Here is a 19,296-nt window from a genome sequence, read left to right as displayed (position 1 = left end):
ACGAAATATTCAGAAAGGGTATATTCCCAAATGCATGGTCTAGATCTGTCATTGTGCCTGTAATCAAAAAGGGAGACGTGACTAACCCCGATAACTATAGAGCAATTTCTCTAACAAGCATCTTAGGTAAACTGTTTGCTATAATTCTAAACAGTCGTCTTTCTACCTGGGCTAATGTTTTTGACAAAATCCCACCAACTCAAGCTGGCTTTAGAAAATCATATTCACCAGCTGATAATATTTTCTCACTTTATGCTATTGTTCAGAGATATCTCGGATGCCGAAAACGAAAACTTTATATTGCCTTTGTAGATTTTAAAAAAGCTTTCGACACTGTTGACCGATGTAAACTTTGGGATTGTCTTAGGGCAGCTGGTGTTGGTGGGAAAATGTTTACCATTTTAAAATCAATGTATGAAAATGTAAAATCTTGTATACGACATAATAGTGGAGTCACCGATTATTTTGACTGCCCCATGGGAGTTAAACAAGGTTGTATCTTGAGTCCTTTCCTATTTTCATTCTTCATTAATGAGCTTTCCTTTGATGTTCAACAAAACGGTAAACACGGAGTGCAATTATACCCTGACCTTTATGAATTACTTATATTACTTTTTGCCGATGACGTGATTCTAATCTCTGACTCTATTATCGGACTTCAGAAACAAATTGATATACTATACAGTTACACTGTTACATGGAAGCTATCTGTTAACTTGGAAAAAACTAATATTATCGTATTTAGGAGGGGGGGTCCTCTTGCATCGAGAGATAAATGGTTCTTTAATAACCAACCTATAAATGTTACAAACATGTATAAATACCTCGGTGTTGTTTTACCGTTTAACATTAATCTTAAACATCTCGTTAACGATCTCGCCCTACGAGCAAAAAAGGCCCTAATAAATCTATTTGTCGTTCTAGATAAATTGCGTGTTATCTCACCTACTATCTTCTTCAAAATGTTTGATGCTCAAGTTCAACCAATCTTATTATATGGATCAGAGGTCTGGGGTTTTGAAACCTATTACAATATTGAAAAGGTACACTTAACTGCATGTAAAGGATTTCTAAATGTTTCTAAATCGGCTCCAAATCATATGGTCTATGGCGAATGTGGCAGATACCCGTTATATATTTGTTCATATTTACGTTTACTCAGATACTGGCTCAAAATAACAGAGATGTCGCGGGAACGAATCCCCCCAAAATGCTACGAAATGCTTGTCTATCGCGATAGTGTTGGTTACGTAACCTGGGCATCAAACATTAAGCATTTACTCTTCTCTCACGGATTTGGATATGTTTGGCTTAATCAAAGCGTTGGAGACAAAACGTATTTTCTTAGCTCTTTTAAGCAGGTAGCAATTGATATGTTTACTCAAAATTGGAGGTCGTCACTAGATAACAGTACACGCTACGACGTTTATAAAACCTTTAAATATTGTCTAACACCAGAGGTTTACCTGCATACTATAACAGAGAGAAAAATTAGAGACACATTTATTAAACTTAGGCTAGGGTTAAATGATTTGATGTGCAGCAGGGGTCGCTTCTCCTCTATTCCTAAGGATATGTGTTTTTGTCCATTCTGCGAAAACCATATTGAAAACGAATTACACTTTTTGTTTATATGTCCAATTTACGACAACCTAAGATTGAAATATATGCCTGATATAACTAAGAACCACTATTCCATGAATAAAATATTATCTTTTAATGGTATCTCTAGTAAAAAATTAACTAAGATATTACAATACATCTATCAAAGTCTACGAGTGCGTAGTAAACTACTTAGTAAATCCGATATGTCCAGAAATAATAAGTTGTTTTGAAACTTTCGCATCTAGATCAGGAGTATCTACATTTCATTTTTGTCTGTTTGTTTCTACTAGAAATGCATATACATTTTAATTGTCTAATTGTCCTGACATGATAAGTATATCTCTGATAGATCCTTCTGTATTGAATGTCGCGCTATGGCTGAAAGCCTTTGCGACGTAAAACTTCATATTTCCATTCCATTCCTTTGGTATTCCTTTTGTATTTTTTCTACTACTGCTGCCACTGTGGTTATTACCAATGTTATTACAATACCTTTATTATATGTCAAGTATCATATTAGTTATCAAATAATTATAAAATGCGCTGTACAGCTGTAAATAATATTGTTTATCTGTATGTGTATATGGGCCAATGGCCTTTCATACAATAAAGATTGATTGATTGGTGAGATATACCTGACATGTACAGTAGCTATCAAGGACTACATGATGAGGTATTCCTGACATATACAGTAGCCACCCAGGAATACATGATGATATATCCCTGACATGTACAGTAGCCATCAAGGACTACAAAATAAGATATCCCTGACATGTACAGTAGCCATCAAGGACTACGTAATAAGATGTCCTGATATGTACAGTAGCCATCAAGGACTACATGATGATATAACTCTGACATGTACAGTAGCCATCCAGGACTACATGATGATATATATCTGACATGCACAGTAGCCATCCATGAGAACATGATGATATATCCCTGACATGTACAGTAGCCATCAATGGCTACATGGTGATATATCTCTGACATGTACACTAGCCATCCAGGATTACATGATGATATATATCTGACATGCACAGTAGCCATCAATGAGAACATGATGATATACCCCTGACATGTACAGTAGCCATACAGGAGTACATGATGATATATCTCTGACATGCACAGTGGCCATCCAGGACTACATGATGATATATCCCTGACATGTACAGTAGCCATCCAGGAGTACATGATGATATATCTCTGACATGTACACTAGCCATCCAGGACTACATGATGACATATCCCTGACATGTACAGTAGCCATCCAGGAGTACATGATGATATATCCCTGACATGTACAGTAGCCATCCAGGACGACATGGTGAGATATCTCTGACATGTATAGTAGCCATCCAGCACTACATGTTAAAACATCTCCTACATGTATAGTAGCCACCCAGAACTGCATGATAAGATATCCCTGACATGTACAGTAGCCATCAATGGCTACATGATGAGATATATCTGACACGTACAGTAGCCATCCAGGACTAGGTGATGATATATCCCTGACATGTACAGTAGCCATTCAGGAGTACATAATAATACATCCCTGACCTGTACAGTAGACATCAAGGACTACATGATGATATATCCCTGACATGTACAGTAGCCGTCCAGGAGTACATGATGATATATCCCTGACATGTACAGTAGCCATCCAGGAGTACATAATAAGATATCCCTGACCTGTACAGTAGACATCAAGGACTACATGATGATATATCCCTGACATGTACAGTAGCCATCCAGGAGTACATGATGATATATCGCTGACACGTACAGTAGCCATCCAGGAGTACATGATGATATATCTCTGACATGTACAGTAGCCATCCTGGACGACATGGTGAGATATCTCTGATATGTATAGTAGCCATCCAGCACTACATGTTAAAAAATCTTCTACATGTATAGTAGCCACCCAGAACTGCATGATAAGATATCCCTGACATGTACAGTAGCCATCAATGGCTACATGATGAGATATATCTGACACGTACAGTAGCCATCCAGGACTAGGTGATGATATATCCCTGACATGTACAGTAGCCATCCATTAGTACATGATGATATATCCCTGACATGTACAGTAGCCATCAATGGCTACATGGTGATATATCTCTGACATGTACACTAGCCATCCAGGATTACATGATGGTATATATCTGACATGCACAGTAGCCATCAATGAGAACATGATGATATACCCCTGACATGTACAGTAGCCATACAGGAGTACATGATGATATATCTCTGACATGCACAGTGGCCATCCAGGACTACATGATGATATATCCCTGATATGTACAGTAGCCATCCAGGACTACATGATGATATATCTCTGACATGTACAGTAGCCATCCAGGACTACATGATGATATATCTCTGACATGTACAGTAGCCATCCAGGACTACATGATGATATATCCCTGACATGTACAGTAGCCATCCAGGACTACATGGTGATATATCCCTGACATGTATGGTAGCCATCCAGCACTACATGTTGACATATCTCTTACATGTACAGTAGCCACCCAGAACTACATGATAAGATATCCCTCACATGTACAGTAGCCATCAATGGCTACATGGTGAAATATATCTGCCACGTACAGTAGCCATCCATGTACAATAGCCACCCAGGGCTACATGATGAGATATATCTGACATGTACAGTAGCCATCCAAGACTACATGATGAGATATCCCTGAGAGGCACACTAGCCATTCATGACTTCATGATGAGATATGTCTGACATGTACAGTAGCCATGCAGGACTTCATGGTGAGATATCCCTGACATGTATAGTAGCCATCCAGCACTACATGTTGACATATCTCTTACTTGTATAGTAGCCACCCAGAACTACATGATAAGATATCCCTGACATGTACAGTAGCCATCAATGGATACATGATGAAATATATCTGACACGTACAGTAGCCATCCAGGAGTACATGATGAGACGTATCTGACATGTACAGTAGCCATCCAACACTACATGATGATATATCCCTGACATGTACACTAGTCATCAAGGACTTCGTAATAAGATACCCTTATATGTACAGTAGCCATCCAGGACTAGAAAATGAGGTATTTCTGACATGTATAGTAGCCATCCAGGACTACTTGATCAGATATTCCTGACATGTACAGTAGCCATCCAGGACTACATGATGAGATATCCCTGACATGTACAGTAGCCATCAAGGACTACATGATGAGGTATTCATGACATGTACAGTAGCCATCCAGGACTACATGATGATATATCCCTGACTTGTACAGTAGCCATCCAGGACTACATGATGAGATATCCCTGACTGTACAGTAGCCATCCAGGACTACATGATGAGATATCCCTGACATGTACACTAGCTATCAAGGACTACATGATGATATATCCCTGACATGTAAAGTAGTCATCCAGGACTACATGTTGATATATCTCTGACATGTACAGTAGCCATCCGGCACTTCATGATGAGATACCCCTGACATGTACAGTAGCCATCCAGGACTACATGATGAGATATCCCTGACATGTACAGTAGCCACCCGGGGCTACATGATGAGATATCCCTGACATTTAAAGTAGACATCAAGGACTACATGATGATATATCTCTGACATTTACAGTAGCCATACAGGACTAGAAAATAAAATATCCCTGACAGAGAGTAGCCATCCAGGACTACATGATGAGATATCCCTGACTTGTCTCTCTCTCACATCCTAGCTTTCTCTCTTTTTTAGTCTCCCCTCTCTCTCTCTCTTTCTATCTATATTTATCTCTCCCTCTAACTCTCTCTATCTCTCTCTCACCCTCTCTCACCCTCTCTTCCTCTCTCTCTTTCTTTTTATCTCTGTGTCTCCCCATCCTCTCTTTCTCTCTCTATCATACTCTCCCCACCCTCTCTCTCTCTTCCCCCTCTCTCTATCTCTCCCTCTCTTCACTTATCTCTCTATTTCCCTCTATCTCTCTGTCTCACCCACCCTCTCTCTCTCCCTCTTTAACTCTCCCCTCTCCTTTTTCCCGGTCTATCTCTCTCTTCTCTCTCCCTCTCCTTCTCTTTCCTTCTCTCTCTCCCCTCTCTTCCTCTCTCGTTAACTCTCCCTCTCTCTTTCCCCCTCTCTCTATTCTTTCTCTCCCCGCTCACTCTCTTTCCTTGCTCTCTCCCTCTTTCTCTCTCTCTCTCACCCTCTCTTCATCTCTCTCTTTCCTTTTATTTCTGTCTCCCTCAGCCTCTCTTTCCTCCTCTTTAACTCTCCCCTCTCTTTTCGTCTCTCTCTCTTTCTCTATCTCTCCCTCTCTTTCCTTCTATCCTCTCTTCCCTCCCCTGTCTCTCTGTTTCCATCACCCTCTCTTTCTCTCTCTCCTACTCTCCCCACCCCCTCTCCCTTTCCTCTCTCTCTATCTCTCCCTCTCTTTCCTTCACTCTCTCTCTCTTTCCCTCTATCTCTCTGTCTCCCTCACCCTCTCTCTCCCTCTTTAACTCTCCCCTCTCTTTTCCCCACCCTCTCTTTCTCTCTCTCATACTCTCCACACCCTCTCTCTCTCTCTTTCCCCTCTCTCTATCTCTCCCTCTCTTTACTCCTCTCTCTCTCTCTTTCCCTCTATCGCTCTGTCTCCCTCACTCTCTCTCTCTCCCACTTTAACTCTCCCCTCTCTTTCTTTTTCCCGTCTCTGTCTATGCCTCCCTCTCTCTCTCTTCTCTCTCTCCCTCTCCCTCTCTTTCCTTCTCTTTCTCCCCTCTCTTTCTCTCTTTAACTCTCTCTTTCTCTTTCCCCCTCTCTCTCTTCTTTCTCTCCCCGCTCACTCTCCCCTCTCTCTGTGTCTCTCCCTTCTCTCTCTCTCTCTCTCGTTTGTGTCCCTCACCCTCCCTTTCTCTCTCTTCCCCCTCCCTTCTTCTCTATCTCTCCCTCTCTTCTCTATCTCCCCTTTCTCTCTCTCTCACTCTCTCTCTCTCTTTGCCCCTTCCTCTCTCTCTCTCTCTCTCTCTCTCTTCTCTCTCTTCCCTCCCTCTCTTTCCTTCTCTCTCTCTCTCGCTCTTCAGGAATTGAATTACTGATATTAATAAAGAATATGAATGTTTGATATCTTTAAATCATATAACGATATCAAAAAGCGAATGTTGGTTCTCAGCAAGTTTCAAGTTCAGTTAAGTTTTCAAGATATCAGTAATTGCAGATACCTATAATTAATTATACGTATTTGAAATACCTATAATTTATTTCAACGTGAATTTTTTTCCCGTATTCTTTATTTGCCTGGTTGAAAATGATATTGTCCTGGCAATGTGCACGTTTTGTGTACGTGTAAAACATGTTAGATCGCATGGTGGCAGTTATTAATACCTATCACGTGTCTTATGTTGACAGATGAAGACTTCCACCAACAGACTTGTCCTTGTCCTCTACGTTGTGGCAAACCTAACAATGCATGTCGCAGACAGTAGGTTTTCATTTTTGTTTATGTGATGTTATAATTAATTTATGACAAATAAATTTACTAAAATTGTTTCGCTTTTTTTATTCGGCATGAATCTGTGGAAATTATTACCATTGGTTCAAATTTAAATGAAACGGTTGGAAAGTATTTCACGGAGGACTTTAACTGATACTACAGTGATTGTCATGTAATATCTATAGGCAGTAAATCCATATACTTGCTGATTATTTCATCGGCACTATCCGGTTTGATATGACGTCTTTGTATAGTCACATAACCTAGTTGCTTGCATTTCAAACTGGACTCTTGTTTCAAGATAACTGACACATCCACAGAAACACGCCTCGATACAGTACTCTCCTATTATATGTACGCTTTATACGTTTGACCATCACTATTTCAATGACACATTATTGTAGTTTTGGAGACGAGATATTTCTATCGCGCAGAGATTCAAAACACGAAATATGGGTCTGTGAAAGGAGCCCAAAATATCTATTTTTCTTGGAAATCCAGCATTGCCTTCTTGATAAAACCTGCAGACAAAGTATTTATTTATTATTTTTGGAGGAGAGAGAATTGGGAAGGTATTTCAAACTTGAGCTGCGTTTATGGAGGTAGCGGATAATGCAACATGTGTACATCCTTCTGTACGTATATAAGTCTGGAATCAAAACGATATATTCAAGTCAATTTTTAAGAACAATTCAACAATTCTTACTTCACAGATTCCTAGAGTCATTGAAACACACAGAGAAACTGTAGACACACTCGATTATCAGCCAATCATTAGTCCGCTAGCGGATGGAGCCTTTCATTTTAAGTTTATAGAAACACGAAGGCAAACAAAATTGCTTGGTTAATGAATCAATTCCTATGAAATCAATACATCTATACAGACACAACATTAGTGCTGTAACAACCCGAACATAACGGTTAAAAATGTTTGAATGTACGCACTCAAACATATGTCTTCATTATCCATTAGTGACGTTAAACTTCAATTTAGTCACACTCATTATACATTAGTGACGTTAAACTTTAACTCACTCACACTCATTATACATCAGTGATGTTCAACGTTAACTCACTCACACTCATTATACATTAGTGACGTTACACTATAACTCACTCACACTCATTATACATTAGTGACGTTAGACTTTAACTCACTCACACCCATTATACATAGCTGACGTTAAACGTTAACTCACTCACACTCATTATACATAAGTGAAGTAAAACTTTAACTCACTCACACTCATTATACATAAGTAACGTTCAACGTTAACTCACCTACACTCATTATACATAAGTGACGTAAAATTTTGACTCACCCACACTCATTATAATAAGTGACATTAAACTTCAACTCACCTTACACTCATTATACATAGTGACGTTAAACGTTAACTCACTCACACTCATTATACATTATTGACGTTACACTTTAACTCACTAACACTCATTATACATAGCTGACGTTATACGTTAACTCACACGCATTATACATAAGTGAAGTAAAACTTTAACTTACTCATACTCATTATACATAAGTGACGTTAAACTTTAACGCATTCACACTCATTATACAATAGTGCCGTTAAACTTTAACTCACTCACACTCATTCTACATTAGTGACGTAAACCTTTAACTCACCCACACTAGTACTCATTATACATAAGTGACGTAAAACGTTAACTGACATACACCCAATATACATTAGCAACGTTAAACTTTAACTTACTAACACTGAGTATACATTAGTGACGTTAAACTTTAACTCACTCACACTCATTATACATTAGTGACATTAAACGTGAACTGACTCACACTGATTATCCATAAGGGACGTTTAACTTCAACTCACTCACACTCATTATTTATTAGTGACGTTACACTTTAACAGACTCACGCTGATTATACATTAGTGACGTTAAACGTTAACTCACTCACACTCAATATATAACTCATATTCATTATACATAAGTGACGTTAAACGTTAACTCACACTGTTTATATATTACTCGCATCACATAAGGCATTCAAGTGACCAGCTCTCCGTGTTTATGTTGTTATATTCCTGTTCCTTCTCACAGGTACGGTTAAAATCCAGGTCCCCGAGGAATCCTACCTGAATGAGCCTACTACTCTGACCTGCTCTACATCTCAAACCTTCTCTACCATCATTTACAAGGCTCCAATTGGGAACAGTCCACAGTGTACAGTGACGGCCTGCACACCTGTCAGCGGATTTCAGACATTTCCTATAAACTCAACTTAAACTCGACTAACGATACTGCGCGTACAACAGAGACATGCAGGACAATGGGGGTGTGCTGATGGCGACAATAACTTTGTTTATAGAAGTCTTGTTGTTGCTGAAAGTAAGTACTTTGCAAGGTTGATGAATATTTGGGGTGAACGAATGACCGTGACATTTTTCAAAATGTACAAATTGAGTTCAAACACATCTAATTATTCAGGATGGTCAGACATGGTTCAACTACATGATGCGATTCCCCTGACATGTGCAGTTTGTTTGTTTGTTGTTTTACGCCGCACTCAGCAATATTCCAGCGACATGACGGCGGTCTGTAAACAATCGAGTCAGGAACAGACAATCCAGTGATTGACATCATGAGCATCGATCAACGCAATTGCTATACGATGGCATGCATCAACCGAGTCAGCGAACTTGACCACCCGGTCCCGTTCGTCGCCTCATACGACAAACATAGTCGACTTTTACGGCAAGAATCCAGGGCTACTATTGTTCTGCAGCTTTTAAATTCTCATTTATTGTCGGGAGCCACCTTTAGGCCACCTGGAAACGTCGCCGTTTCTACCGAAATATACATGACACTAACAGACTTTGCGTATGTAAGACTGGAATTTATCAGCTCAAATAGTACGCTTTTCACCTGTGGTGGTGTTACGAAAATTGGTGAGTTCAGAAGAGTATTTTACTCAACGAGAGTAATATTCCTCCATTTCCAAGTATATTCTTCTTTCAAGTGCTAAAAATAAGAAGCAGAACATAGGCTGTGACATACTATTATCATATTGCATCCGCATATTCAGGCTGTACATTTACAGTTAATAAGATCGTCATTGTGTTTGTAATATGCGATATGACCTAGAGTACAGAAAAACCAATACACTATTTTTAGATGTCGCTTACTGTACACATGCTTTCATTAAAATAGATGTTAAAGGCATCGCATAATAGATACTGTACCACAGAATCCAAAACTGTGACGTATATCTGTGTGTGCGGTGTATTTAAAATTTTAGAAACGTATTATGGACCTAATCTCATCTGGGCCTACAGTGTACAGTCACATGGCATGCCGTTTTAAATAACTCTGTGAACAGCTGAACCTGAGAATTAGAACGATGAAACTGTCAAAATATTAAAGTGTTATTCTTCGTACCTAATTTTAATAGACCCTTTAGTGGTACAACTTTGGATACCGAAAAGCCGAAGTTGCCATTTTTTTACAAATGGACGTGTAAATACCACGTGATTTCATACGCGTTTTGATTGGCTGCGCTCATACAATTTGTCGTATGCAAATAGAGCATGTACTTCTTTGTACAAATCACGTACAACAAGTGGCTTACCATGTGTTGCATGCAACAAATTGTATAAAACTAGTTGTAAAGTGTGAATGTCCGATAACAATCCTACCAGAGTGTTTGATGTTAGATTGTTTTGTATCATAATTTTCAGAAAACGCGACATGCAGCATAACCGTTGACACCTGTCCAGTTCTTCTGCGTGGGAAGATATCACTGGCAGTTACCATCCAGAACTACTATTGCTCTGTAGCTTCCAACGTTTCACTCCTTGTCGGGAGCGTTCGAGAGACACTGTCTACAGCTGTACATGTGACTGGCCCTACAAATATCACTGCTATCAAAGAAACTAATATGACAAAAGAACACTTTGGGAATGTACAACTGGAATTAATCTGCCAAAAGAGGAGGACAATTTCCTGTGGATGCGTTGCATTTTTACATGGCCGTAAGTACAGAGTGAGTGAGTAAGTGAGTTTGATTTTACGTCGATTTTAGCAATATCACGGCGGGGTCACCAGAAATGGGCTTCACACATGGTATTCATGTCGGGAATCGAACCCGCGTCTTCGACGTGGCGAACGAACGCTTTAACCACAAGACTACTCTACCGCCCCCATAGGTACAGAATGACCATCTGCCAGTCCAACATTCTAAGACAATTGCTTGTTCTGATTCATAAGTAATAATAGTTTCAATATCTATCGCCTGAGTTTATATGTTTATGTCCAATATAGGAATCACCATCACGATAATAAACATAATACGATTTCGATTCAATTGATTATTTCTAAGCATCTAAACTTCTTCACGCTTCACACAGTTAATGTATAAAACAACGTCAGTTATTTTATTGGTAGGATACATTGAGAATAGTACATGGTTCAGTGTGTGATAACGAAACTAGGGTCGCTTTTAGGAATTCGCGAAGTTGAATGGCGATACACATATTTTGTATCTTCGTTCTTGTCAGAACACGTGTGTGTTTTCCATGACATTTAGCATATCAGCGACCGATTATTAGTTGTAAAACCAGAGGCCAAACTATTTTCCCGGCGCTGTAATTTATTCCCTACTTCCAAAATAATCTGCCTAGACCTGGTTTTCCAGCTGTTGGCACTCGAACGTTGTATTGGTCGCTTGACACGCTACGACTGGCAGTTGACTACACAGAGTGTGTAGCATATGCACGATGAATGTTAAGTCACAGTTATGACATTTATTTAAGACGACCCTCTTCATTGATCACCGATGTCACCAGGCAACATGGACATTATGTTTTTGATATAATATTAGTCTCTGGTGACGTCTTGTGTCTTTGCCTTTTTGAAAAAAAATCACTCTTGGCTCTTTGGCCTTTACAAAAGTAAGTTATTGGTCTTCCAAAATGAATGCCGTTAAATATGCATCACAATAGTATCCCATTTAATTACAGGTATACCAGCATGCCAAATAACAAGTTCACGGGACACTAGTCCCCTGCGCACTGGCGAGGATCTGTTACTGAATATTTCAACTCCAAGATATTACTGCTCTGATGCCGCCCCGCTTCTGTTAATGATGGGGAAGAATGATATAACACTCTTTAATGGAACTGTTAATGATACTACAAAGGAATATTTTGTCGTCAAACAACGTGTGACAGCTTCACATTTCGGGATTGTGAAGCTATTCTTCGAATGTGGAAACTTCAGTCAGTCGCTTTTGTGTGAAGGTGTTCAACTACTAAGTCTTGAATATGGTACGTGTTGCATATGTACATAGCCATTTATGAAGGGGTGGGGCGCGGATAGGATTTTGTATCAAGATTAGATTTTTGTCAGCCACAGCTACAAAACCAGACTATGTTTTCTTATGTTTAAGACCGTGAGCCAGAATTCTTTGGAGAAAAACTACTTAAAACAGTAGCATTTGTGTGGCAGGCAGTTTCGTTTTATTTCAATAGTCTGAAGTCTGAAGCACGCACGCACACACATACACACACAATGGTCCGTCCCTGAATTGATTGATGTTATAGTATCTGAGGCACTGGGAAGAACCAGTTACAGACAGATCGGTGACACACTAATGAACTCTTACGTCAAAGACGCAAGCTTATAATAATGTGGTAGGAATATATAAGAAACTACTGTAATTGTTGACGACGAATACCCCAAAATATATTTTACATTTAACTCATTATACCCGGTTATGTTTTAGATACGAATGGCATGCTGTCATTCAGCATGTGCACGTACTAACTTTCGATTTGTTTCAAACACAGAAAACAATGTTACAATATCTACGTACCTTTTCTTTCAATCTAATTAAATGTACCTCTCCGATACTAATGTATTAAGACAATAATAAAATGATATTACTCTTTTAGATAACAGTTTGTGCAGTAACGAAATGGGCTCCATAGCTGGGATAGTCGTTGGGGTAATCATCGTTACCATCAGCATCATCAGCATCATCAGCATCAGCATCCTCCTATTAGTCAAGAATCTCAGAAACAAAAACGATGGACGTAAGGTAGAAATAACAATCTACATTAAACCCATCTCCTAATACAACTAAAGTTGTGCTTCGTACATTGCATCAATCGTGGTTGTTTCGGGTGGTACTAAATTTGTAAATATATTTGTCATACGGATTTATGCAGGAGCCAACACCTCAGTCAATGCTTTTGATCGGGATCAAATTCCCTTATTGGTCTAATTGCAAATGCCATGTATAATATGTCTGATTAATGTTGATAATATTCTGATAATATCGAGTCGCCAGTGTCATGTCGACCTTGGGTTTGGATCCCATTGGTTTCAAACTGCCAAATTTATATTATTGGGAATTTAAATGTTATACGATGGATCAATTTTCATATCGAATAACACAATAAAAGTTCCCTTTTCAGGGGTGCAGCGTCTTACAAGTAGTGGTAATTGTATGAATTCATTCCTTCACCTGTGCTTTTGCTATATGTTTTGCTGTCAGCAAATGCCTCATCTGCGTTTCGTTCTCATTACAGATTTGCAGTGTAAATAGGTGTCTTCCTTGTTTCAAACGGAATCCAAACAATCAGGTAAACATTTGTGATACGAGTAAATGCGGAATGCTATACCTTAGCGAATGCTTTTGACTGATAAAGGGGTAAAGTAAATCAAATTCTTACCAAGCTATGTAGGCATCCTTGGTAATACAATGACCCATGCTGCAGCACAACTTTAGTTGTATTAGGAGATGGGTTTAATGTAGATTGTTATATTGGCTTCCCTCAACCAATATGTGACACCACTTCTTTTGCCATACAATGATAATAAGAAGATATCCGATGCATCAATTTTTGTATTTAATTTGTACAAAATCAATTGTCTTTCCAGGTGTCAACACCCAATGATATCAACGATTTACAAATACAGTTAATTCTATAGATTCATTCCTTCGTCTGTGCACTTAATAAATATTTGGCTGTCAGTGAATATCTTAGCTACTCTTATTATTATTTTAGTTCTTGGTTGTGATTGCGTGGTCTTGAGTATTCAGTTGCATTTGTCTCTTGACTGGTTAGTGCTTCCGAGACATGTGTTTGCTTAATAACAATGCATGCAACTATGTTTATTGTTGGCAAATTCAGGAATCACTATGTCGGAACATCGGATTATGGAAACATATCTAGTTAAAACCTTATGTATGTCAAGTGTATCCTCGAATTCAAAATAAGTGTTTCGCTTGGATGCTATTGCAAATACCAGGTTCGATATTTTTCATGGGTATTGATAATGTTATCGCAGGTGTTGTCTTGATCGTCATGTCGTGATTATACTAGCCTTGGGATCGGATCAGTTTTCTGTGGGACAAATGTTATGTCAGATTGATACAATAAAAGTTATCTTTTCAGACGTGCACAGTATCCACGAGTACTGATGATTTGATAATGGTAAAGTTATAAGTTCGAATGTGCATTTAGAAAATTCTTCATTGTCGGCTGATGTCTTAACTTCTTTTAATATTCTTTCAGTTTCTACCTGATTGTGATTGCGTGAACATGCGTATTTGGTTATGTCGTATTTGTTTATTCACCTGCTAATACCCCCGAGACATGTGTTCGCTTAATAACAATGCATGCAAATACGTTGTTTTTGCCGGCAAATTCAGGAATCCCTATGTTTTAAGAACATCGGAATATGGAAACATATCTAGTTAAAACTTTGTTTATGTCAAGTGTATCTCCGAATTCAAAATCAGTGTTTCGCTTGGACGTAATTGCAAATGCCAGGTTCGAAATTGTTCATGGGTATTGATAAGGTTATCGCAGGTGATTTATTGATCGTCACGCGGTGATTATACTAGCCTTGGGATCAGATCAGTTTACCGTGGGTTGGTTGGTTGGTTGGTTTGTTGTTTAACGCCGCACTCTGCAATATCACAGCTATATGACGGCGGTCTGTAAATAATCGAGTCTGGACCAGACAATCCAGTGATTTATATCATGATCATCGATCTACGCATTTGGGATCGATGACATGCATCAACCAAGTCAGCGAGCCTGACCAACTGATCCCGTTAGTCGCCTTTTACGACAAGCATAGTCACCTTTTACGGCAAGCATGTTTACTGTGGGACAGGTGTTATATCAGATTGATACAATAAACGTTATTTTTTCAGATGTGCACAGTATCCACGAGTACTGATGATTTAGAAATGAAGGTAATGTTATATGTTTCGAATGTGCATTTACCAAATACTTCATTGTCGGCTGATATCTTTACTTCTCTTAATATTATATCAGTTTCTACTTGATTGTGATTGCATAGACATGCGTATTTGGTTGTGTCGTATTTGTTTATTCACCTGCTAATGCCCTCGAGACATGTGCACGCTTAATAACAATGCATGAAGATACGTTTATTGCCGGCAAATTCAGGATCCCTATGTTTTAAGAACATCGGAATATAGTAACATATCGAGTTGAAACCTTTATTAAACGTTATTTATGTCAAGTGTTTCTCTGTATTCCAAATCAGTGTTTCGCTTGGGTGTAGTTGCAAATACCAGGTTCGACATTTTATATGGGTATTGATAATGTTTTTGTAGGTGTTGTCTTAATCGTCATGGCAAACAATACCTTAACTAATTCGCGCAACATAAATAATATTTAGTACGTATTAGTCTTGCTTGTTTTAAATGGAACAAAGCTATGAGGTAAACATTCGTGATATATGTAAAGGCTAAAGGTCACATATCCGCAACTGCTTGTGTCTGAGATGAGCACATTGTGACCCAGGGCCCCGATAAGCCAAGCAAAAATTATGCCGCCATTTTGATACTAAAGTTACGACAGAAATGCTTAATTTACGATAGGTACTGACCACTCATAATTTTTCTCTTAACTTTACGAGATATTTTCACTAAGATAGCTTTGTGGATCGCCTAAGATTTTTGTCATAAAGTTACGACGGGTTTTACAATGTTCGTAGCGCTGCGAAGGCTTTGTGGATCGGGGCCCAGCATTATATCTGGTTGGCATCCCCAATAAAGGAAGCCCCATTCTTGGGTATTTATTTTGCCACCGTCTTACTTTCTTGCCATGTATAATATAATACCTTAGGGGAAAATGTCTGTAGGTACTGTCATCTCTTCTTCCACCTCTTGGAAACAAATATTTTAACCTGTTTTTCTTATTTTCATCTACCTTGTGTCTTGAACATATATAAACATTACACCTTCTGTCTTCTCTTCCTTGGCAATTGGTAAAGACAAAGAAAGACCTGGCATTGATCAACCTGAATATATTATGAAACAACACTATACATCATCAACAACAGTATATCAATTACAGAAGCACATAATTGTCCTAAGAGGCGACTAGCGGGATCGGGTGGTCAGGTTTGGTGACATGGATGATGCATGTCATCGTATCCAAATTGTGTGGGTCAATGCACATGCTGTCAATCACTGGATTATCCGGTCCAGAAACGATTATAATAGAACACCGTCACATAGCATGAATATTGCTAAGTGCAGTTAAACAACAAACAAACAAACAAATCAAAGAACCCATATAACATGATATGATTGCCCCTATCGTCACGGCCAGTTCAAACCGTATTTTTGGAAAAGAAAGTGATGTTTATTAATTGATTATAATTTGCAAATGTTTTAAATTGCTTTCCTCTATAAAAGTCCAAGAAAAAGATTTGTTTGCAACATATTTGGAAGCAACATATTTATAGATGTATCCATACTTCACTGACGTGTTGAAGTTCTATTTACTTGGATTAAGAGAGCGCTTTAGACTGTACAGCTGAGGTAAAGAAAACTTGTTTGTGACTCAGTATACCTTTATTTATTAAAGCCAATGCTTGATAATAAGTTAAGGTATAATGAATTATGAGGATGCATAATATGTCATATAGATAGAAGCGAAAAATATTAAGTCCACAATAATATGAAATACCTCCCGAAAACAGAATCGATTGGACGTTTCCGACTATATCATGAGCATGTGTCTGTGTGTCAGTGAATCACTATGAACTGGTGATGATAGCAGGTAAGATAGCGACTACCCTGAAATATTCATCGCTGACAAGCGTTCCCTGAAAAGCAATGTTGTGATACCGATTTGATAAAATAATCATCTCATATTTCACTAGTTGTGACTAATATTTGGTGCTGAAAAGGACTTAAGGTAACACCATTTGTCACATTTGTATCAACACCTTTCGAAATATCCGGGGAAGTTAATCAAGTGTAAAAGTTTCAAATAAGGTATATTCATTTACAGTTTAATAAAAACATTAGTTGTTAATGTAATGGTGACAAGCTGATAAAGGATAAGGATTAAGCGATTATACAGTTGTGACAAGCTAATCCCATTTAAGCCTCATCATGTCCCTTATTAATTTAATAAGACATTTACAGATAAAATTCTTTGAGAAAAATATAAAACAATCATGCACATTTTCATATAATTGCGATGAATGACAGATGGACAGTTACAGTTCGCGCATTATATTCACTACTAGGAATTATGTTAATATGTAAATGTCGTAACTATTGTCCAACCATTGCACCGGCGAGACATTGTCTGTCTGTAAATATTATACAGGAACCCAGTATATTATTGCTCGTCCTGTGTGAATTATCCATACATACTTTAACTGGTTTACATGCATGTTACCCGATGCATCATTAATATATACTGCTTATTTGAGTTAAAACATAGTTAAAGCTAGTTGGGACATTTTCATTTCTAACAGAGGGTTTTAAATTACAAAAAAACTGCAATGACGGCGGTCTTTAAACTGTCTGGACAAGACAATCAGGTGACTGACATCATGAGCATCGATCTCCGCAATTGGGATATTGTAACGTATCGAGTCCCTAATTGAAGCACTATGTTAACCAATAAATATGTACGTAAAAGAACCGAACAAACAACCAACAAGTGGTATACAATCAACAAATGTATTACCAAAAAATCATCAATTTTGCTATCTAATACAAATTACTGCACAGCAGTTACAGGGGATCGGGGATAATACCGATCCTCACATGGTTTCGATGTCATGAAAATGTGAGAGAGGCGCAAACACGCCACTATCCCCTTATATACAAACTACCAAGCGACTGCACAGTTCAAGGGCAGGCTCTCATAACATAGAACATACAAAACTTTCCATATGGTTCTAAAAAATTACCAGCTAACCAGCTGAGAAACCCTTATATAAACAGCACCGTCAGTACAGTCGTCAGAGAGGCAGAGAAGGGCGTTAAACACTGACCAGGACCAGACCGACAGAGCAGTCCAGAAGAAACGTCAGAAGAACACGAGCCAACGGCCAACAGCTAACAGTCAAGCCATTGCTCAGAAGGCCAGCACACTGGGACGAGCTCTAATCACACTTGGTCACGCCTGAAACAGCCCATAGCCTCATAGCTTGTCATCGTATCCCAATGCCTGGATCGATGCTCATGATGTTAATCACTGGACTGTCTGGTCCAGACTCGATCTTTAACAGAGTGCCGCCATACAGCTGAAATGTTGCTGAGTGCGGCCTTAAACAACACACACACAAACAAACAAACACACATAATGAATCCTCCCTTACGTGAGATTAATACATTCATCCTATGTTAATATCATAAGTCATATCAGGAAAATATGGCTTTATTAATACTGACGCCAATTCAACACGTATTTGTGACTGTGACAGATGCCATATAAAACCCAAAGCAACACAGAGCAAATTTCTGTTCTGTTCTGACCGTCATTCAAACATAATATTAATATACATTTTATTTTTCAAGTGTGAGAATTTGTCATTCCAAGTTGATGCCGAACGTCCTTTGTACAGATGAACTGGTTAATATTTAATTCATTGTTGAACGTTATTCATTGGCATAATACATATGATGTGCCAAGTTTTCACAGAGGGAGCGTTATTCGTTAGAGTGTCAAGTCTTACACTGCTCATACTGTTTATGCAACATCATGAGAAGCTGTGGCCCTGAGCGTTTGCCGCCTAAAACACGAATACCTAATACGTGATTATTTAGCTCTATTCTACATACATCTACGTTACATGAAGAGAACAGCTTGTGTCGAGCTTGTGTTGCTCAATCGATGTATACGAATATTTGCCACGCACGAAAGAAAACA

General features: G+C 38.6%; 1 protein-coding gene across 1 annotated transcript in view; it reads left to right on the top strand.

The window, feature by feature from the left end:
* Positions 1–13,684: 13,684 nt before the first annotated feature.
* Positions 13,685–19,296, top strand: part of LOC139456997 (zonadhesin-like) — a 387,647-nt gene continuing 382,035 nt past the window's right edge. Inside the window, exon 1 of the mRNA XM_071238455.1 lies at positions 13,685–13,716. The gene's annotated coding sequence lies outside the window, so the exon portion shown is untranslated. The remainder of the gene's footprint in view (positions 13,717–19,296) is intronic.

This window comes from Haliotis cracherodii, unplaced genomic scaffold (genome assembly GCF_022045235.1).
Source record: "Haliotis cracherodii isolate W230 unplaced genomic scaffold, xgHalCrac1.p SCAF_12, whole genome shotgun sequence".
Lineage (NCBI taxonomy): Eukaryota > Metazoa > Mollusca > Gastropoda > Lepetellida > Haliotidae > Haliotis > Haliotis cracherodii.
Note: the sequence above shows the minus strand (reverse complement) of the source record. Positions and strands in the feature narration are given on the sequence as shown.